The sequence below is a fragment of the Pleurodeles waltl genome, chromosome 11, assembly GCF_031143425.1.
Source record: "Pleurodeles waltl isolate 20211129_DDA chromosome 11, aPleWal1.hap1.20221129, whole genome shotgun sequence".
Taxonomy (NCBI): Eukaryota; Metazoa; Chordata; class Amphibia; order Caudata; family Salamandridae; genus Pleurodeles; species Pleurodeles waltl.
In genome coordinates, this window is record NC_090450.1 from 259333743 (window position 1) to 259352432 (window position 18690).

Below are 18690 nucleotides of genomic sequence, written 5' to 3' on the forward strand. Positions count from 1 at the left end.
ACTCCGAATATGGCCATGTAACATGTCTATGATCATGGAATTGCCCCCTCTATGCCATCCTGGCATAGTTGGCACAATCCCATGATCCCAGTGGTCTGTAGCACAGACCCTGGTACTGCCAAACTGCCTTTCCTGGGGTTTCACTGCAGCTGCTGCCAACCCCTCAGACAGGCTTCTGCCCTCCTGGGGTCCAGCCAGGCCTGGCCCAGGATGGCAGAACAAAGAACTTCCTCTGAGAGAGGGTGTTACACCCTCTCCCTTTGGAAAATGGTGTGAAGGCAGGGGAGGAGTAGCCTCCCCCACCCTCTGGAAATGCTTTCATGGGCACTTTTGGTGCCCATTTCTGCATAAGCCAGTCTACACCGGTTCAGGGACCCCTTAGCCCTGCTCTGGCGCGAAACTGGACAAAGGAAAGGGGAGTGACCACTTCCCTGACCTGCACCTCCCCTGGGAGGTGTCCAGAGCTCCTCCACTGTGCTCCAGACCTCTGCCATCTTGGAAACAGAGGTGCTGCTGGCACACTGGACTGCTCTGAGTGGCCAGTGCCACCAGGTGACGTCAGAGACTCCTTCTGATAGGCTCCTTCAGGTGTTGCTAGCCTATCCTCTCTCCTAGGTAGCCAAACCCTCTTTTCTGGCTATTTAGGGTCTCTGTCTCTGGGGAAACTTTAGATAACGAATGCAAGAGCTCATCCGAGTTCCTCTGCATCTCTCTCTTCACCTTCTGCCAAGGAATCGACTGCTGACCGCGCTGAAAGCCTGCAAAACTGCAACATAGTAGCAAAGACGACTACTGCAACTCTGTAACGCTGATCCTGCCGCCTTCTCGACTGTTTTCCTGGTGGTGCATGCTGTGGGGGTAGTCTGCCTCCTCTCTGCACTAGAAGCTCCGAAGAAATCTCCCGTGGGTCGACGGAATCTTCCCCCTGCAACCGCAGGCACCAAAAAGCTGCATTACTGGTCCCCTGGGTCTCCTCTCAGCATGATGAGCGAGGTCCCTCGAATCCAGCAACTCTGTCCAAGTGACTCACACAGTCCAGTGACTCTTCAGTCCAAGTTTGGTGGAGGTAAGTCCTTGCCTCCTCACGCCAGACTGCATTGCTGGGAACCACATCTTTTGCAGCTACTCCGGCCTCCGTGCACTTCTGGCGGAAATCCTTTGTGCACAGTCCAGCCTGGGGCCACGGCACTCTAACCTGCATTGCACGACCTCCTAAGTTGTTCTCCGGCGATGTGGGACTCCTTTGTGCAACTTCGGGTGAGCACCGTTTGACGCATCCTTGTAGTGCCTGTTTCTGGCACTTCTCCGGGAGCTACCTGCTGCTGAGAGGGCTCCTTGTCTTGCTCGACGTCCCCTCTGTCTCCTGACGCAATTTGCGACATCCTGGTCCCTCCTGGGCCACAGCAGTGTCCAAAAACCCTTACTGCACGATTTGCAGCTAGCAAGGCTTGTTGGCGGTCTTTTGGCGGAAAAACACTTCTGTACGACTCTCTACGGCATGAGAGATCCGTCCTCCAAAGAGGAAGTGTTTAGCCCTTGTCGTTCCTGCAGAAACCTGAGCTTCTACAGTCCAGTAGCAGCTTCTTTGCACCTGCAGCTGGCATTTCCTGGGCATCTGCCCATCTCCGACTTGCTTGTGACTTTTGGACTTGGTCCCCTTGTTCCACAGGTACCCTCGACTGGAAATCCATCGTTGTTGCATTGCTGGTTTGTGTCTTTCCTGCAGTATTCCCCTATCACGACTTCTTTGTCCTTTGGGGAACTTTAGTGCACTTTGCACTCACTTTTCAGGGTCTTGGGGTGGGCTATTTTTCTAACCCTCACTATTTTCTAATAGTCCCAGCGACCCTCTACAAGGTCACATAGGTTTGGGGTCCATTCGTGGTTCGCATTCCACTTTTGGAGTATATGGTTTGTGTTGCCCCTATCCCTATGTGTTCCCATTGCATCCTATTGTAACTATACATTGTTTGCACTGTTTTCTAAGACTATTACTGCATATTTTGGTATTGTGTATATATATCTTGTGTATATTTGCTATCCTCATACTGAGGGTACACTCTGAGATACTTTGGCATATTGTCATGAAAATAAAGTACCTTTATTTTTAGTATAACTGTGTATTGTGTTTTCTTATGATATTGTGCATATGACACTAAGTGGTACTGTAGGAGCTTCACTCGTCTCCTAGTTCAGCCTAAGCTGCTCTGCTAAGCTACCATTATCTATCAGCCTATGCTGCTAGACACCCTATACACTAATAAGGGATAACTGGGCCTGGTGCAAGGTGCAAGTACCCCTAGGTACTCACTACAAGCCAGTCCAGCCTCCTACATTCTGTTGTCAGTGCCTCCTTGCTTAATGTTTGACCACGTGGTCAGTGGCAATTTTGTGTAGGCAGTCAGTGTGCTTTTGCCATAGGCCTGCATGTGTTCTTTGTTCTCCAATGCATCTTGCTTGCTGTTATTGATCTTGTATCACTATGTGGCCGGTTGCCAAAATGTGAAGCTAGCTAGTGTACTTTTTCCATATGCCTGTATGTGTTCTGTTGTCCATGCCTCCTTGCTTGTTGTTTGACCATGTGGCTGGTGGCCATTTTGTGTAGCCAGCTAGTGTGAATTTTCTGTAGACCTGCATGTGTTCTTTTGTATCAGTTTAACTAGTATGTGTTATAATGATGAAAAGACTCTCCACTTTTTGAAGTCAGTCTTTATTTTCCATCTCTACTGCTCCATCTCCTCATGCTCTCCATACAGCCTTTACCTCATCCGCTCTCTATGCATTCTACTCTGAACTCCTGTCCTGTCAACTGTCAGAATGTTCCACCCAACAAGGGAAGGGGAAGAGGAACATACTATAATATAACAAGACTACCCAACTCTTACTAATACAAAACATATTTGCCAAGGAATATTCCCAGTATTACTTATCCCATAATATATATAACATTGACGGAATGTTCCAATGCTTTTATGAGAAATAACATCTGATTTCATCTGGTGCGATTACACTCAAGTGGTAAACTTATAGTCTTTATGCCATATGGGAGATTTAGTTTGTCTGCCACTTGCTCTTTTATTGCAGTCCTCTTCTGCAGAATCCCGTGAAAATGTCTTGCACCTGGAAGCTTCATCGAATTTTTGCTCCACCCCCTTCAGGGGATGATGGCTGTTTAACAATCCTATCCATGCTCCAAGACATTTTCCAAGACAACCACATTGCTTTTAACCTTAACAAAACATATAGGACCCATGAATTTGGTATCTTTCATGCCTGACCCCATTCCACCCCCGGGTTTTTTTTACATACACCTGATCCCCCACTTTCCATTGTTGTTGTCTCACACCATGTTTGATATCATATCTATTTTTATACCTATCTTGGTGTACAGATGACTTAAACTTAGTTAGCAGGATCAAGTGTTCACTTTTTTCTCCCCCACCTAACCAGGAAGGAAATCATTTTGTGCTTGGTTTCCTACCCCTTAGAGCTGAAAACTGAGACACTTTAGTGACAGAATTTGGAGTAATATGGTAAGCCCATGGCATGTCTCTAATTGTATTTTCAACATTTAACCTATTGACACTAGCTAATTGGATTCATTCCTTGAGCATAGGGTTGGTTCTTTCAACTAGGCCATTAGCCCTAGGTCAAGACAGGGCTGTAGTGAGGTGATTTACACTGAGGGAGGCAAGAACATTTGTCATCGTTGAGGATGTCAATTGAACGCCATTATCAGTAATAAGAGTAGCTGGTAGGTCATCAACAGCAAAAATATCTTTGAAGAAATTAATAACTGATTCAGTGGTAATTTGATTGACTAATTTGGTTGTGATCCAATGCGAATGATAATCAATTAACACTAAGGCAAATCTTTTGGATAATCCAGTAACGTTGATTGGGCCAATAATATCTAAAGCCAACTTTGTCCAAGGTTTATCAGGAATTGATACCGGAGATATAGGAACTTTATGAACTATTTTTGTTTTGTCACTATGCGCACAAATGGAGCAATCTTTAACCTCAGTTTCAATCATAGAGTCCATATAAGGGAACCAAAACCGTTCCCACACTCTGTATTTGGTGAGACTCCTGCCTAAATGACCTTCATGGGCAAGCGTAATGATTTTGTGTCTTAAAGTTTTAGGAGGTATAATTTTATCATTTCTGCAAACAAAGTTTCCGTTTTCATTAATTTCATATCTTACTTTCCAATAGTTTTTGATGATCTCCTCAATATCCTTCCTAGATTCTGGCCACCCTTCTTTGGCTTTTGATTTTAGTAAGGCCTCGTCTTGTTGACATGCAGAAACCCATTCATCATTACTGATCGAAGATGTGGAAACTGTCATTATAGAATACTCTGTAATCTCAAAGTCCTCCCTTACATCTAACGGGACCCTAGATAAGACGTCAGCTGCAGTATTTTTATTGCCAGGGAGATAATCAACTTTAAAATAGAAGTTTTCCAGTCCTAAGATCCACCTAGCAAATCTAGGAGTGCTGTTGTAAGACCCCTTCGTGGAGAACACATATACTAGTGGCTTGTGGTCAGTGCGCATGTCAAATTGTGTACCCCACAAACAAAACTTAAAGTATTTAACAGCCCAGTACCAAGCAAGTGCCTCTCTTTCAATAACTGAGTAATTAGATTCTGCCCTGCTTAAGGCCCTGGATGCAAAAACTACTATTCTTTCCTTGCCATCAATGACCTGAAATAAGGTTGCTCCCAATCCCAACTTGCTGGCATCTGTAGTGAGAATCTTTTTTCTTCTATGATCAAAGTTGTAAAGGGAAGGTGAGGCCAATATGGCCTGTTTAATTTTTTGAAACGCACAATCGTGGCATTCTATTCATTTGTAGGGGATGTGTTTCTTCAGTAATTCTCTGAGATTGAATGAGATTTCTGAAAAATTCCTAACATACTTTGCCATGAACCCTGCAAGACCCAGAAATGACCTCAGTTCTTCTTTATTCATGAGTGCCTCTGCTTTCCTAACCGCTTCTACTAGGGAAGTTTTGGGTTTGAACCCGTCCGTTGAAATGATGTGCTCTAAATATTCCACTGAACTTACTCCAATTTGACACTTTTCTTACTTTAGAGTGAGCCCGACTGTTTTAAGTTTACTCAGAACATTCCTTAGATTACTGTAGTGATCCTCTTCCGTGGCTCCACAAATTAAAATGTCGTCTTGGAAGCAAAGGGATTTGGGAGCATCCCCTAAAATATGCTGCATGATCTTCTGGAATACAGCAGCAGCTGACGCAAGCCCAAAAGGCATCCTATTGAACATAAAGGAGCCTAAAGGTGTAGTAAATGCAGTAAGCCATTTAGAATCAGGGTGTAATTCTACTTGGTGATATGCATTGGATAGACCAAGAACTGAAAAACATACTGCTTCGCCCATGGTACTTAAAATTTCATGGATTCCAGGAAGGGGATGCCTCTCAACCCAAATGCTCTTATTTAAGTCTCTTAAATCAACACAGACTCTAATGTCATTGCAGTTATTTTTTTTTAGCACTAACTATGGGAGATAACCACTCTGAGCTCTCAATAGGTTGTATTATTCCCAGGGAATCCAATCTCTCAAGTTCTTTTCTAATAGCATCCTTAAGTAAATGAGTTATAGGTCTGGTTTTATATACTATGGGTTTAAATTTGGGTTTCAATTTGATTTTATTTTGGAAGTTTTTCAGTAAACCCAGGCTCTCACTAAAAATTTCTGGAAACTCTTGAAAAATGTGTTCTCCTGAGTTGGGTGTGTCAATACTCAACACTTGCTCTGGGTTGTTCGGGTCCAGTTTAATTCCTAGTTTCCTCTGATGCTGCCAACCCAGTAAACTGGAGCCTTCCTCTACCACATAGACTTTTCCTACTGTGGAATGACCCTTGAATGACATGGATGCTTTGAACATCCCTTTAAGATGAATTGGGTCCTTGTTGTAACCTTTAGGATTAATATCTGGTTTTAATAGCTTAGAAACATTCCCAGCACCAACTTTGTCAAAATCCGAAGCATTTATGATAGTGAAAGATGAGCATGAATCAGCAGACTTTTATCAGATTATCATCAATGGAAATCATACACTCCGGGTATTGTGAAGGAGCAAATCCCTCATTTTTAACTTGTAGTACAATTTTCTTAACCATTTGAGAGTCATCATCCAACTTCTTACTGTCAGAAGGTCTATCAGGTCTGGACATATTCTTGCAAACCCTAGCAAAGTGGCCTTTTTTGTTGCATTTCCTGCAGATGGCTGTTCTGGCTTGGCAAGAAATTGAGTTAGCGAGATGGATGCTGCTTCCACAACTGTAGCAACTCAAACCAGAATTTGGAATATTACTTTTTATAAATGATGTATCACCACTTTTAACTTTGAGGACCTTTTCATACCCTATGCTATCTTCGACGTTAACCTGCTCGAAGGAAGACGGGGATTTGATTTCTTGTAAGCATATTGCGGTATGCTCAATGGACTTTGCTATTTCTATTTCTTCTTGTAAATTTGGCTGCTTTTGTAATAGTTTTTCTTGTATTTTTATATTATTCGTGCAGCGAACCAATTGATCACGTATAAGAGAATCATTAAGATCCCCAAAACCACATAAAGTACTCAACCCTCTTAAAGCAACCACATAATTAATCACATTTTCTTGTTTTCCTTGAATGCGACAGAAAATCTTATGACGTTCTAACACCACATTAACTCTGTCTCCAAATTGTTTTTCTAACTTCAAATATGTAGTGACATATTCATCTTGCTCCTGCCCTTCTGGTATGTAAGGTTCAGGCAATGAATCATAAAGTTTCCTGCCATGTGTTCCCAGATTATGTAACAATATATGTTGTTTTCTAACAGGGTTGAATTTGTGCCCTCCTATTGCAATTAAATATGATTCAAATATTTTTATCCATTCTTTCCATTGGACATTAGGTTCTCCAATTTCATTTAAAAATGGAATTGGTTGGGTCATCCCTGCAGCAGCTATTATGAATAAAATTTACAACACAATGTGCAAATAAAGAGAATACCAATATTAACAAACCAAATTTAAATTTACCTTATTGTTCGGTTTAAATAAACCTTTAATCGAAACAATACAGCAAGAGAAAAAGGTAACCAACAACAATAAGGCACAGTCTAGTCTTTGAGATGTATTAGAGGAAAGAACTTGAGGAGCAGCAATTTCCCACTATACTGTGCTTGAACTGTGAAATTGTAAACGGAGTCAGGAAATAAGCTGTGCCTGTCAGCGTTTTTCGGTCAACAGGCTTGCAGATAATCTTTATGAAGTTGTGCTTGTCAACGAGTATGCCGATCGTCGGACATTTTAGAAAGCTGTGCCTGTCCGTGTTTGTCATTGACAGGCTATCCGAACTCAACTACGGAAAGAAGCTGTGCCTGCCAGTGAGATGCTGATCCCTTGGATGGCGGCTTTTCAGATGGTGCCTTGTACGAACATTAAACTGAAGCCGCACCCCAGTGCTAGTCACAACCGGCACAACCTTTCACATGGTGCCGTATACGAACATCAAAATGAAGCCGCACTCCAGTCCTAATCACTACCCGGCACCTGACCATTGAGTTCCCCAAAAGTTCAGCCCAAACCTGAAAAGAATTGGCACGGCACAATGATCCAAATGCCTTGCCGATCTGAAAGGAATAAGACAGCGTCGATGTTCGTACTGGTAAGTCACGGCCATCCGAATTCAGTGAGCTCGAAGGCAGGTTGTTATTGAAAGACCTTTGTCAGTTTATGTTGCAGGTAATTGCCTGTAGCACTGTCAATCACCGCAAAGCTAAAGTGGCTGTTAATATGAGGTAAATTCTTTTCCAATGTAGCAACACCTAAAAAGAAGTGACCGCGAAACTGTAGATTGGTTTCTTGTAACGTGGTGCAGTATTTATAAATGGTCAGAAGCTTTCTGTAGCAATCTTTGAATGTTGAACAGGAATTAATTTCTGTTGAAAGTATCTGTTTTGTTGCTTAAGAAAATATCGAATAACAGTACCTTGTAATCACGAGAGACAGAAGACTGAAGAAGTACCACAAAAGGGGTAGAGATGAGAGTGCGCCATTCCGCACTAACTCGTCGCCAGTGTTATAATGATGAAAAGACTTCCCACTTTTTGAAGTCAGTCTTTATTTCCCATCTCTACTGCTCCATCTCATACAGCCTTTACCTCATCCGCTCTCCGCATTCTACTCTGAACTCCTGTCCTGTCAACTGTCAGAATGTTCCACTCAACAAGGGAAGGGGAAGAGGAACATACTATAATATAACAAGACTACCCGACTCTTACTAATACAAAACATATTTGCCAAGGAATTTTCCCAGCATTACTTATACTCTTAGAAAGTATATTACAACAGTATGCTTGAGCAATCATTGTGGCATATGCATGAACAATATTTAATAATTTTGTTTTCACCTGCACCTCCTTGCCTCCCAAATACCAATGGCTTGCTTATAGTCCCTTGTACACCAGCAACTAATGTTTATTATTATTATTTTTTTAAATATATTTAAAATTTAGTTTTTCTTACTTTTTTAATTATTTGCTTTTTAGTTTTGAATTTGTTTTAATTTGTTTAGCTTTTTATTCATTTTTTTCATTTTTTTTTACCATTTGTTTATGTGTTCATTTTTAAACTTACAAAAAAAATGTTTCCTCTAACCGCCTCCTGCCTGCCATCGGTGCCTGTCTCACACCAGCATTCCTTTTTAGGGTCGAGCCTGCGTTGCATTCGCTCGCGCATGCATATCGCAGCAAGACGCTTTAGTATTTAGAAAAGGGCTCGGAGCCCTGTCAACTTCACGTCAGTGTTTTTTATTGGTTCGTGGGCTTGACTAATAAAATCCGCTTGCTTTCATTAGTCGAAGGCATGTATACGTCACGCCTTTTCCGGTGGCTAGCCCTCCTCGAGCGCAGTGACCAAGTACAGAAAACATGCGAGGCTCGCTGTTTTCCATCTGGCTCGTGGACTTCTTTTTCTCTAATTTACGAGCGTGATCTCGCTTGGCAGAAGTCGAGCGCTTTACATAGTTAATTTCACTTTTTCGGGTTATGTACATAAATGCACTTTTGCCCGATAGGTGAAAAGTCGGGTTAGGAGTTTACAACGCGATCAGCTCTAACATGAGCAAACTCGAGACCCGTTGCATTGCAAATGCTTGTTTAAGGATTGTCATTACTCATTTTTCCCTGGAGCCTTTGCCTGCCTTAGGTGCACAGCCGTACACACACCAATGTTTATATTTTTCATGATTATTACCTTCCTGCCTGCCATAGGTGCACACCAGGATTTTTTAAATACAATTAATATTCCCTTGGACCCCCTGCCTGCCACAGGTGTCTCCCCTTAGAAGCACCTATAGAAAAACGTTACATCTGCATGTTGTTATCCTGATTGAAAATGAAATAATATGTTACGGTGGTGTGGTTTGACTTGAATGATAGATTAGCCATACCAAATTATATTGTCTGCACTATGAATAATTAAAAGAAAACAGAAAAATGCCACATTTCACTGAATATCACACAATTACACTGCTCCTGAAATACTACAGGAGGAGGAGAAGGATAATTGCTCAGACTAAAGTGTGCTAGCCAATCAACTTCTGGGTGAACCACCTGAGTTTCAGGTTAAACTCCACTCCCCTGGCTGAGTAGGCCACCATAGAGCTTTTTAATTATTTGTCATCAAACTTCTTTGCCAAAAAAATACATACCTAGTGGAACATTACGTTTGTATCTTACTTATGCAGCTCAACCATTTTAGTCACTGGTGTGGCTGGATTGGAGGTGGACCAGTGTACAGTGAAGAAACTTCCCCATTCCCTTCAGGGCATTGGAGACAATGCCTGCCTCCCTTCCATGCCTATCCTTTTTTTTCATCACCAGCAGGGCTGCCCTAGAAGATAAGTTGATTTACAAGACTACCAAATTCCAATGTGTTGATTGCATCAAAGATGAGATAAAATTGTGCACCTACCACTGTGCTTGATTAGAAGAGGTAATGATTGCACTAATGAGTGGTGATATCAATGAAGGATTTTGTGTGATGATTGATGATCTATATGGTGGGAGAAAGTGAGGGAGCATGTTCAACTAATTTGTACACTTGATTTTGATGATTTGCAATATTTGGGGCCTGATGGGTATTCATTTATCCCGAAGGTGATTGCCTCTTTAACACTTAGCGTAGTTTACATGCAAGGCCCACTCATTTTTTCTGGTTCTTGAGAGGCCAGACCAGTCACTTTAGTTAAACACAAATCTACACAAAATACTCTAATTCTGTTTTTCTATTCGTTCTTCAGTAGCAGTGCACTACAGATCTATCTTGCTTGGGTTAGAACGGAGTTGGACTGATTCTTTAATCGTTACTCAGAGTCAGGAGAAGGATGGAAGGACTTAGGACTACCTCAAAAGCCAGAAGAAGGAAGTTATCAACTTCAAGGGGAAACCATGATGATGATGATGATGACTCTGTGGCCTACTCAGCCCTGTGTACTGGAGAGAGGTACATAGGTTTGGGAAATGCTGCTGAGTGTGTGTGCTGCACTGCTGACTCAAATGTGGAAATTCTCCTATGTGGTTGTAGTCCGGGAAGCATGTTGCTTGTAACTGGAGATGGATTGTGATGCCACATCATAACGTTATGCATACACTCAGCTAAATGCTGTAGCAGTTGTGAAAAATATCAGCCCAGTACACATAGCTACTTGTCCATGATTAGTTGTAAATTGCTCCTAATTCTCAGTTGATTGATTACACATGGATGTTTGCAGAGGCCTATGCTCTTGCTATGCCTCTGAGTATTCTTGGCACACTCCTCATGAAGTTTACCTTCTATACACCTACTTGACTCTACAGTATTGTTTCTGTTTTACAATCTGCAGGCTATCTCTTCTCCTATATGAAAGGTGAAAGCTCCATAACATTCCTTCTTACCCTATCAGACTGGTTCAGCAGGCACCAAGAGTGAAAGACATTCCGAGAAGAATGCAGATGTATCTCCCGGTATAATTTTTCTTTTAACAATCATAATGTTAAGAACTGAGTAGGTTCACTTCACTTTTCCATAATTTGTATTTTTCACACCTAGATGACAGAACATTTAGATATCTACTAATAACTTGGGTCTCTGGGACGGAAGGACTGTTTGCAAAGCATTTAACTGAACTGTGTAATATTTGTTCCTTTATTTCCTTCTACAACAGATTTATGAAGATGTGCTGCCCATCCCCATGATGGATATTGTTGTTTTTAGGTATGCAGTCTTTGTCACACCTCTACCCAAATGTTCTTTCCAATTCATTCATCAAACCCATAATCCTCTTCACTTGGGCTGTGTGATTTCTTGAGATGTGACTTAATTTACACAATAACTGGATCACACACTTGGTGGGGCAGATGTAAATAAGTGAGACACCAACTGATTATGGGATCTTCTATTACCTGAGCAACAGGCCACACCAGCCCTACTTAACCACCCACGCATAAAAGGGATACATATTTTAGATGTAGAAGAACATAATTCGCCATCATCATCATTCAGGCTTTGTGTTGTGTAAATGCTTAACCTTTTTCACTCCAGACTTTGAGTCCACTTTTCCTGACTTTAAGATTTTGTAACTTTAGTTTTAATTTAATTTCATGCTCCTTATTGCCTGGAAGAAGTTACTATTGCTACTTTTTGTTATGATATCAGGTATCCTTTTTTGTGTCATGGTGGCAGTAGTCTGATCTCAGTCTTTGTCTAGCTATGATATAAATAAATAATCCAATAACTCTGTGGTTTTCTTTCAATTTAGTTGCCTGTGATGCTAATCCTTTTGGTGAATCCTACAGTTGGAGCTAACCTAGTTGCGAGGGGGATCTCATTTGTGAAGCATTCCCTGTTAGTCCAGTGCCACTACCATTAAGAAGGAACCTTGAGAAACCCTGAAGTAAGGTTTTGGAAGATGGAGAGAAGTAGCAGCCATCACTTCATCAATTCATATAGGATAACTATGGAGTGAAGTGAACTAGTTTAGTCAGCAACTAACTAAGTTCTACTGTAGTAAGGTAATTGTTTATCTAGGTGTTGTAGGCAATATGAGCAATGGCAACATACTCCCCTAATGTTCAGTATAGTTAAAGAGGATTGTAGGACAAAGGTATAACTAACAATATCTAACTGGTATACATTTTGAAAAGGGGATTAAAAAAAACAAGCTGTGCAAAAAGGCAGCAGTACAAAGTAAAAGTAACACATAAAAAACTGCTTTAAGCATAAAATATGATGAAATAATTTTCCCTTTACCTAACAACAACAAAATCCACCTTCTCCGCCCACAGGAGGCCCACCCCCCACCCAAATAATATCGCCCCAACCAATGTCTAATGTAAACATCCAATAAAAAGTCCAAACCAAAGTCCAAAATGAACTGCGCTTCCCAATTCCCACTCTCTCCACCCACAACAAAAGTCCCTCCCACAAAAACAAAAAAAAAAAGGCTCAGAGGAAGGCATTGCCAAGGAGGATCTGCAGTTCTCGTTGCTGGGCCTAAAGGTGTGCCATTTGAAGGTCCAACTGCGCCAGCTCCCGTAGCATGCAGCATTGGAACTGGTGGTCTGAGTGAGGTGGGGCAGCACTGATAGTATGGGTAGCTGCCAGCTGCAGGCGGCACTGTTGATTTTGTTGCCCCCCCTAATGGATTCACTTCTTCAAACACTGTTGATTTGTGATATTTAATTGATAATTGGATCTAATATGTATTCATATATGATGAATTCAAACAAAATGTCCAGCATCTCCTTTTGAACTGTGTTATTTGTTGTTATAAATATAGAACTATGGGAAGTGTTGTTCAATTAAACTGAGAATCATTTATTAGGTGATTAAATAAGAGTATAGGACTCACAGACCTTTTGGGGTGGAAGCCTTGGCCAAAATAAATCCCACATGACAGTTGTAACTGCTTGGAGGATGGAGGCCCAGACGGCTGGCTGGAGGAATTGGGGCCAGTGACTGTGGCAAGTGCCTCATCCTCTTCCTCCGCCAGCCGTTGGTATTCAGCCAGGGTGGCCTCAACCCTCTGCTGCCACAGTCAGTGCCAGTCCTTCTGTGCCAGTGCTGCCACAGTCAGTGCCATCTCCTTCTGTGCCAGTGGTGGTGGTGGACCAGCAGGGATAGCTCTATAAAGAAATAAAAAAAGACAAATTGTAAACAATGCTCTGTGCAAGCACTTGATTAAAATTATATAGTGGCACAGTAGCTGTGCATTGTTGGTCCCCTTTGGCCATTGGGATTTGAAGCGTTTAGGTGAGTCATAGGGCTATTTTCTACCCACGCGTGCCTCACATGAAAGCACTGACTGGCTGAAAGGAATTAAGGCAGAATAACATCAGGTTTAAAAAAAAATGATTTTTTTTTCTTTTAAAGGATTTCCTAAAAACAAACACTTTGTGTAGAAAAATTTAAATAAATTACCTCTCATTAATAAGTAAGGCATCATCCTCTATGGAATACAAGTGTTCTTGTTGTGCTAAATTCATGGAGGCATGCTAGCTAGAGCAGCGGGTACTAATTTGCTACTCTCTGCAGTCTGCAGCTGGGGCAGCTGTAATGAATAATTATCTTACTTTAATTCCAATGGCTCTCCTGTTCTCCAAATGCCTTTCAATTCTACCCTGACTCCACAGAGGCAGATGAATAAAAATACCACAACACGCATGTCATGTATAATATTCAGATATCCTGTCTGCTGTAAGTAAAATGGTGGGAAATACAATGCACTGCAATACAGGGAAAGGAACAGGCTATATAGATTTTACTTGACAAGTTCGTCACTGTGTATCCCATCCGCAAAACATGAAATCAGGCACTTAATCCCACTTTACTCCCTGACCTCTCCCTCCACCACAAACAATTTCCTACATTCAGCCCTGTAGATAGAGGTTTTGCTAAAATAATGGTCTGTCACTGATTATTTTCATGTACCTACACTTTGGCTTAGTCAGTCACTCAAGTTGACGAATGTCAAAAGGGAAAACTTTGAACAGGCTTAAATCCATTATGGAAGCCATTAAATATACGAATCACTTGGCCAGTAAAATATGGTACATGCCAAGAATGGATTTCAATGTTTTTGGTAGGCTGGGACAGAACGTATGAAAGAAAACTAGGAGGTAACCTAGTGGGCACTGGAAGGAAAGGGAAACACACCTTGTGTTTGGTTTGCATAGCATTGAAAACTTTGTAAATGCTGCATTAACTGAAGCCGATGACATTGCACAACCAACACTGCAGGGCCGAACTGAACCATGCTGCAGTTATGTCATGGGTCGTTAAATGTAAATGCCATGGGCAAGGAGGTGATGAATGATGATGGGTGGGATCTGCCTCACTTAACAAATACTGTGAGTATACTCATAATTGACACAAAGCAAGCAATGTAACTTACTACAACCCACACCTACTGCCACTGGACTCACCCTCTCACTGCCTCCATGTCTGCCGCACTGCACTGCTGCTGGCCCCCACTCTGGTGGTCTGAACAGCTAGAAAAAAACATTACACATTTTAGATGCCAGATAAGCCTCCCCGTATTATTTCTTTTTGTTTTGAACAAAATACAATCACAATACATCACTATAGTTCGGTTAGCAGTATCATCTATCAAAAATATTACTTCTAGCATTTTGTCGGTTGACAATTTTAGTAATGTCAGGTAGTTAAGCCTACCAAAAACTTTTTGTACTGGAGGGTCAGAGCTATGATGACTCTGAGACATTAAAGTGCAATGAAGGGGTGAAATAAATTGGTCAGTGAAAGACATATGGTTGGCAAAGGCAATGGAGTCGTCCTCATACTACTTTCTTGCCAAGCTGCACTTTCATCAAAACTGCTGCTATACTGAATGATAATACATAAAACACAAAACTAGGGGGAGTGTCAACATGACCATGGTCAGTAACTCGTTTTACTGTAAGAAAAAGAACGCCTCCTCAACAAAGACGTTTAGAATAGCTTGCTTGGGCCTACAATCTTAACCCTAGAGTACCTAAAATATATTACTCTTACAGTACCAATCCACAAGTTATATAAGGGAAGAGGGACAGCTTATTAACAAAGCAAAAGAAAGGTACAAACTAGTACAAACAGGAGGAAGTCATCTACGGAAACATGAAATATAGAAAAAAAGATAATGCAAGGATAACAAGAATTGAAAAACATTAGCTAGAATGAAGAGGAGTTGAAAAAAGGAGTCAGTCACAGTATAAAGAAACAATGAAAATTATTCTAAATGGGGAGAGGTAAAAGTTAGGGAAATAATAATATTAACAGGATGACTTGCTGGGGCCAGGGCTTCACCCTGCCCCCCTCCGTTGCCCTCTTCTTGCCCTTTGGTTCTGATATTCCCAGAAAATATTCTGACAGGCAAAGTCAAATGCAGTACCATTGTACTATTTTAAATTAGTTTGCCTTATTACTAGTATCGAGTTCACCTATTCCTAATTACCTATGCCCTATTCCGAATTTCTTAAATCTAAACTACATTTGAAACAACTTATGCACTACAATTATTTTTCTTTGCTTTTCAAGCCCCTTTGATGGGCCAACTAAGTCTTCCTTTTCAATGCATAGATGCATACTATACATCACTGAGAGATTGCTTGCTACGGTGCGAGCTACATAAAGAAAGACACAGATAATGCTAACTCATTGATATTACTACTACAACTATCTCAGTGACAGGGCAAAGGAATTTGCATGCCTTCTTGAAAAATCAGCCCATGTGAGCACTGCAGATATAATTAGGTAGCGCTGAGCACCGGGCTTGCTCAAATTGGATCACATAATATTTGTAACATTATGCAAACTTCACTTACCTCTGAGTGTGAACAGTATCCTATATGAAAAGAATAGCATTGTAGAACACAATAAATAAATAATTACTCACTGAGCCCCACAACCTGGATGCCCAGCAGGTCAAGCAGGTCTTGGTCCCAGTTGAGGATGTCGGCTCAGCGGTGCGCCAACTGCTCCTAGATGAGCTTCACTCCAGTTTTCCGGTGCATGCAGATGACACTCTCACAGTGGAACTACTCCCAGGCCTGCTGCATGCTGGCAGCATGAAGGGGAGGTGGTACTGCACATAAAAAATGAGTGCAGCTCCTCCACCTCCTAAAAAATGGCACGGGCTGCACCCCTTGGTGGCGCAGGTGACTGCAAGGTGTGTGGCTAACAGGAGCACTGCCACCACCGCTCCCTGTCTTTGCCTGCTGTGCCATGACGCTGGGTGGGGAAAACAAAGAAATAGGAAAAAGGAAGCAATTAATTGAAGAAAGCAACAACTAAGAAAGTAAAGGGAACCCAAAAATAGTAGAAAAAAGTCAGAGAAAAAAAGAAAAAGATTTTTTTTTTTTTTATTCACAAACATGAAAAGAAGGGTAGATGAGTGGGATGGGGAGGATTGCAAAGATTTAGAATAGATGAAAATCAGGCACAGCACTGTGCACAGAACGGAAAAGCAGGTAAAATAAAATGGCTGTGCACATGCGAAGGTGTGGTTCCATTTGCTATCAATTTGCAGTGCTGAGGGCATGAAAGCAGTGCAAATGGGTGGCTTAGCATTAATTCAACCCATTCACGGAGTTACTCAGAATCTTGTGAAGGTTTTTGAGAATGCCACGGAACTCGGCGTAGCAAAAATTTAAAGTTCCACCCAGACCTAATAATAATGCAACAAGCATGTTCCATAAAGAAATTCCTTATTTTAATTAAATAAAAATTAAGTTTGAGAAGGAAAAGGTGTCAGTTCAGATACCCCTAAAGAGGTCTGATGAGAGAAAATCGAAGCATAAGCATGAAGCTTAACAAAATAAGCTAGAAAATATTCTCAACTAAATAAAAGCAGGCCAACAAATCAGCTAAAACGTCTTGGGAAGAGATGTCTGAGAAACTCAATGAAGAGTCTACCCTAAGAGGGTTGGGAGAGGAATCAGGTGTGTCTCCTCTAAAGAAAGGACTGTGAGTCAGGGTTCTTGCCTACAGAAAGAAATGAATGTCTCTGCCTCTAGTTTAGTAACACACACTAATATAAACACACAAATTCACATGGCTGAAGAAAGTGTGACTTCACAGAAAATATGCTCTCATTTTAGGTACTGGAGCATCTTCCATAACCTCTATGAGAAATCATCACAGAAAACAGTTTTCCCTCAAACGTGGTTCATCAAATCCTAGTAGAGGATCAGCATTTTTTATAGGGTAAGATAATCTCAGTGTTCATTTCAGTTCCTAAAATTAGTATGGTACCACCAAGAAATGTTTTATATTATGTCCAAAATCTGTTATCACTCTGTATGGGTGCTCATTTATTAATCAAAAACAGCCTTACTCTACAATGTATTTCACATATTTCAATAGGGACCATGTCCAAGACTCCTGTACTGGCTGCCATGTGATATTGATCAGGTTGTGACCAACTGATCAGGATTGACTAGCCCCCTGTAAAGTGGCCAATCAGAATATATTCAGACACCAATCTTCAATATATTTCTATATTTTGAACCTTACTCTCTAAAATATAACTAAACAGATTTATTCCAAATTCAAAAAAGCACATTTTCCAGGTAAAGTTCTAGCTTTTAGCCAAACGTGGTTTAATTAATTAGTTTTTAAGAAACTAAGGTTCAAAGTAAATTTATCTATCAGACCGTGGAAAATCCATGGACCGGACACATCTAAAGATAAGATCTGATTGTCTGCCACTACACTAACAAAGATGTGGCAGCACACATTTTAGGACGTGGGGACTCAGGTCCCTGTCCCACAAAAAGTATATAAATAACATAGAGGGGGCAGGGTAGGTATCCCCTGCTCCATAGGCCTGGTGAATTGTCCCAGAGGGATGTTCCTGAGACCAAAAACTTTTTTTTATGGTACCACAGATCATCCATGGAGCCATAGTCTTGTTAAAAAGAAAAGCAGGCTACCGCCCTTTCATAAAAAAAGTCCTCCAGGGTGTGCCAGGGGCCCTTTTAGTAGGGGACGTGTGCCCCCCTCTTCAAGCCTCAGAATGGCTATGGTGACCCAGGACTGTGAGTCCTACTTTGAAATTTAGAGATTGGGATGTGCAACCTCCCCGAGTTTTTGTGAGGCCCCTGGGACCCTATTCCCCAGGGCTGAAATTAATATTTAGGGGCAAGAAGTCCAACACCTCAACCCTCAGAGAGGTCACAGGAACCCCATTGCCTGGGGCTCACTCTGAAACTTAGGGGAGGCGCATGCAGCTCCCCTCCCCCAGCCCCAGTGTGGCCCTGGACATCCTTCTCCCGAGGCGACTTTTAGTGGGCAATGGGAAACTCACTTTAAATTATGTGGTGGCTCCCTCAGGCAGCCACACTGGTTGCTGGCCGGTTAGCCAGTAAGGGCTGCAGAGGCTTTGGGGCTCCCCCCGTAGAATTTATATAATATACATTTGATAAGAGTTTTGGTGACTTTTTGACAAAGCCAATGGATCTGCTTTATATTTGTTGATGTCTGATTCTTGGTAAATATGTCAAAGCCAGGAGACGAGCCATACACATGGCATTCATTGACCTCTCCTCTGCCTTTGACCTAGTGGACAGAGACACTTTATGGGATATCATGGGCCAGGCAGGGGCTGACCCCGCATTATAGTA